The sequence below is a fragment of the Nymphaea colorata genome, unplaced genomic scaffold (genome assembly GCF_008831285.2).
Source record: "Nymphaea colorata isolate Beijing-Zhang1983 unplaced genomic scaffold, ASM883128v2 scaffold0001, whole genome shotgun sequence".
Taxonomy (NCBI): Eukaryota; Viridiplantae; Streptophyta; class Magnoliopsida; order Nymphaeales; family Nymphaeaceae; genus Nymphaea; species Nymphaea colorata.
The window spans coordinates 1,512,566-1,518,094 of NW_022204507.1; positions in this window are offsets into that span (position 1 = coordinate 1,512,566).

Sequence of the window (5,529 nt, forward strand, 5' to 3'; positions counted from 1 at the left end):
GTTAGCAAGTGGTTTTCTGTTTTTGTGAAAATGGTGCTTATAGAATTTTTCCATGTAACGGGAGAAACAACTCACTGGAAAAGGTAAGTAATGTGCGATTAGATAAGACTTGCGACCTGGGCAGCAACGACTACGAGTCTGCTGTGCGTGCCTTCAGCCAGCTATGATATGGAAGCGACTGAGATTACAGATTCGGGAATGGAAATGCAGAAGGTAATTGTAGAAACTATGAACTGAAGAAAACGAGCTATCTTTGACCGTGTTTAATTGATTGGAACACATGACCCATCCCCATCCAGTGGAGCCACACGTTATGTTAAGGTATTTTTAATGAACACCTACATCTTTAATTATTTTTAGTGAACACCTACACATTCTTCCATTTTACACGCAAACTGCGTATAGGAATGTTAAGTTTGTCAGATCTTAAGTACTTAGTTAATAATCTACCACACATGTAGAAACTTGTTGGCAGCAACTAAATTGCACCTTTCGGACTAGTTCATCAAGTTAATTGCACACGATAAGTTTTTTTATGTGAATGTAATGTATCATCCTTAGCAAGTTCTATTTTTCAATGATGTAAATATTGATTTCCGTCTGTAAATGGAATTTCTAGTGATTACACCAGCGTTTTAAAAATGACTGTTACCGTTTCCGTGTCGTCCACATTGTCGAGGACGCGTAACTTATGTGTGACCCAGCGGCGCTCCACTATAAAAACAAGATTTCCCGCTTCTTTCCTCCTTTCAATTGTCACTCTCTCCCTCGCTTTTTTCTCCTTTTCGTCTCCATCTCCCTCTCCCTTCCTCTACTCATTCGTCCGTCCCGCTGGATTTTCTATACATCCTTTTCTTCATCGTTGGCGGCCTTCTTTCTCGATCGCCCTTCAAGGTCAATTTCTCAGAACGCAAATGATTCTCTTTCCTGATCCACTGGAGATGCAGAATACAAGTTCTTCAACTCTGAAGCCGTTGGATCAACTCAGATCAGTCAATGAAACTTCAAGAAGCTTCAAGATTCCATTACAGATGTCTTCCGATGGCATATCGGGAAAAAGTTTGGTCAATCTAAACATTTCTAACGGTAGTTTCTGGAAATCCTGCCGCCTTGTTTTTTTGTCTAGCAGGAAAAATGAGATTTGAGACACGTTGATAACGATTTCTCTCTAATTCTTAATTTTCAGAGAAAATGGTTAAGGATCATGATTCTACCAAATCGGAACTCGAAATGGCCGTTTGTCCTACCTGTTTTTGTTGACCATCATTCGATATCTTTTCTTCGTTTCCTCCCAGTTCATCTTTACCTAGCTCAATTGTTTTTGACCATTGAATACTGCTTGGATGTTTAAATGTTTGGTTGATGTCCGATTTTTATTTTTCCAACCTGAAATTTATGCTGTCTTGGTCCATTCTGGATGATTTTTAGTGTAAATCAATCTGTTGCATTTAAAAATGCGAATACGTCACTTCTACTTGAAAAGGAATGTCTTTGGGAATTCATACTTCACCATGTATGCATTCTTGTTGTTGCACGTGGAAGAGAGAGAGAGAGAGGGAGAGAGAGAGGGAGGGAGAGACGTGAAAGAGATATCTTATTATCATGCCTTAGTCTCTACTTAAAGAGAGGTTAGGGCAAGTCTAGAGCTGTTACAAAAGGGAGCCTCATAAAGTTGTAAAAAGACAAAACAAGACTCCAACTTTTAAATAATCAGAAAACTACTACACTTAAAATAAACTTTCAGATTCAACACTCCCCCTCAAGCTGGAGCATAGATATCAACCATGCTCAGCTTGTCACAATATATAGAGAAATCATCAATTGGAAGAGCCTTCGTAAACATATCTGCTGCCTGATCTTCAGAAGCTACATGAACCATAGACACCACACCTTCTTTTATAAGATCCCGAACATAATGACAATCCACCTCTATGTGTTTAGTTCTTTCATGAATTACAGGATTGTTTGCAATATAAGTAGTAGCCTTGTTATCACAGTACATTTTCATAGGAAGAGGAACATGAATATTCATATTTGTTAGCACAAATTTTACCCACGTCATCTCAGTAGCTGTTTGAGCCATTGCTCTATATTCATATTCCGCACTGGATCTAGAGACTACATTTTGTTTCTTACTTCTCCATGATATGAGATTGCCCCCAACAAAGATATAGAAGCCAGTGGTGGATTTTCTATCATCAACGGTGTAACGCTCGTTATTTTTTTTGGGCAGGTCGAGTCGGGACCCAGACCCGGACCCGCAGCTTACCCGCAGGAGAGCCCGACGAGGGCTGTTCTCCCTCGTCCTCATCTCGCTCTCCCCCTTTTCGTTGCCGTTCTTGCCGCTAGGGAGATCACGCAGAGAAGAAGAAGAAGAAGACGGGGGAGGTGCCGGCGGCGAGCGGTGACTGAGGTGGCGGTGCTTGGGTAAAACTCTCTCCCTCTCTCGTTTTTTGTTTCCCTTCTCCGCCACTCTCATGTTCCTTTGCCCTCCCTACCGAATGCTCTCTCTCTCTCTTCCTCTCCCTCGCCCCTCTCTTTCCCCCTTTCCGATAGCCCTCTCCAGCACGGTCCCTCTCCTTACTCTCCCACCGACTCTCTCTTCTCTCTCGTCCTCTCCCCTCACTGCCCTTCTTCCCTTTTTCTGTCCGAACCTCTCTCTCTTTGTCTTCCCTTGCCTCACGTACCCTAAGTGAGCTCGTTCTCCCCATTTTTTTTCTAATTGTTTTTCCCCTTATCCCAATCGAGCACTCCCTCACGGTTTTCAGCTTTGTTTGTTAGGTTTCCAGCTTGGGAAACGTGTTTTTCCCCTCCTAGCAGCGAGTAGGTAGTGTTGGTGGTGGAGGTTTAGCACGATTTTTGCCGTTTGGGGACCGATTGATTGCTTGAGGTGACTGTCGGAGGCATTGCAACAGTTCAGATTCTTGATTTAGGGTGAGCGAGACCTAATCAAGCCCAAATTATTGAATATTATCTTTTAGAGCATGTATAATTATTGTTTGTGCATGCTAGGGCTTAGAATTGTTGTTTTGGGATGCATGTTAGCGATTTTGCTTTTGGAGAAAATGTAGGGTTATGATGGAGAAGTGATGATTCATGTGTTTGTTGATCTTTTAAGCATGATGAGTTGATTTTCGAAGTAATAGGGAAGCACGGTAGCGTTTGTATGGCTGTGGGGAAGATTTAGGACGGTTTTGGTGAGCACATAGCACACGTTCTGGTAAACGGGTGCGTCTTGGAGTTAAACAAGGAAAGCGTACGTAAGTTGGATGTGCCTTTGGGGTTGATGCCTTGATTAAGAAAAAGAAAGTTTGGAGAAAGGCATTTGTGATAGATGGATTGATGGCTTTGAGTTTTGACTTTTGTTGGCACGGATAGAAGTTGGGAAGTGGCCTATTAGAGGGCTTGTAGGTCGACACTACCCGTCGACACCCTCTTGAGGCGATGACATGTGCCTCAAGGATTTTGTTTTGTATTTGTTTGAATGGTTTAGGTATCTAATAGGAATCTTATCATTTGTTTATGTTTGCAGGTACCCCGAGCACGACCCGTCGACCTTGAGTTCGAAGCTCGAGGAGTTTTGAAGAGTTTTGTGAGTGCTCTATAGGTATGGCGACATTCCAGGCAAATCCCTGCCTGGGGAAAATGTGTGATTGTGTGCTCCAAGGATCAAGGGATCCTAGGATTGTGATGTTAATTGATTGACTGCTTTGTGAATGAGTATATGTATGTTGCTTATATGATATGAATGGGTTAGAAAGATTATTAGTTATTTGCTTTGAAAATGTTACGCATTGGCATGTGCATGCTAGAATTGATATCTGTTTAGGACAGATGAGGCGGGGGAATCGAGTGAGTGTCTCCTAGACCCCAATTGTACATTAGAAAGCATCACAGAATGATAACTGCATAGGATAGCTACGAGCCAACCGCAGATCGAGACTACTCTCTATGGATTGGCTAAGTTTTTCAAAGAGGTGATTGACGTGATTGATGTGAGGATTGATATGATGATATATATGAATGTGTACGTTGTTGCATATGCATTGCCATGGGCAACGATGCAAACAAATGAATTAGAGGGTAGTTGTACCCATACTGTATGAAGGCTACCAATGACTGTTACTGTATGTATGGACCTCGTGTGGAGGCATTGGGAGGTGTAAGTGCACTCGTAGGGTGTATTAACCTCATGTGCTAGCCAGTCATCTTGTGAATGAGTAATGATAATGATAAAAAAAAAACGAAAGGATAAGAGATGAGAGGCCAGTGGGATGTGGCTGTGTGTTTGGGAGACGTCCCGTTCTCGCCTCTGGTCTCGCTTGTCAGAGCGCAGGCGGTGCAAGGCCCCAGGGTTCTGTTGTGTATTGTGCTTGGAGCGTTGGGTTCCTGCCTTCCCAACTTGGGTGTCCTAGGGAAGGCTGAGAATCTCACCTTGGACTTCACACATCCAGGGATGAGTGCTCTACCGCTGCAGCGGGTGAAATGGATCCATACTGTTATGGGCCACCACGAGGGTTCTCTCTCGGCTGCAGGCCGCCCGCGGTGTGCACGTGCCTGTGTTGCACCCACAGAAACTGTTAATGTACTAAAGTTAATGAAAATGTAATGTGTTTGATAGAATGCATGTGACTGACGTATATGTGATTGATATTAATGCAAGTGTTGTGTTTAAGCATGCTTCGCATGTGACTGATGTTGTGTTAGTGTGGCCATCAAGTGGCTTTTACGTGTCGTACTCTGACACGACATGATGATAGATGGGTTGATATTTGTTCTTTTATTTGAGCCTTACTTGAGAGAGTTTGGCATTTTCCTGACTTGTTGCCATACTGCGAAGGCTGAGCCTTCAGTTGTTTTCTTTTTCAGGTTTTGGCGGACCCGGGGCAACAGGTTGAGCAGATGGCTTCACTCACGTACTATTGGGGAGGTTTTGGGATTGTAGTTTGTAGTGCCGGCGCGTCATGTTTTGGTTTTATTGATATCTTCTTTTTGTTAGGCATCAATGTTATGATTTGGGGCATTTTGGTCATGCACATAGACGTGAATTTGTATGAAACAAAATGGTTATATAAATGAAAGTCCACCCCATTGTTTTGAATTGCTTGGCTCATCATCTTTTTGAATTGTTGGGTAGTCACACCTCGATGCTTTATGTTTAGAAAAAAAAAAGTTTGTGGGTTAAAAGGTCGGGGTGTTACTGTTTTGGTATGAGAGCCATGGCAAACCCCATTATGGATGTGAGTTAAAGCCTATCTGTGAAGCCGTGTTGCCCAGGTTCGCATTTGTTTGATTAGTTGGTTATTGTAGTTTTGATTTTTCAAGTATAAGTATGTAATGTGATCTATGTTTTGAACTTCCTGCTAATGCACATTGTGATTTGACTTGTGAGTTTGATATTAGTCGTGATTTGAGAATAAAAGATCTTGTTTGTACAGATAGAATATCATCGTAGGGGTAAGAAGCGAGCTGGGCCGTCTTTAGAGGCACATAGAGAGCCCAGCCCAACCCATTTTGATGCGCATAATC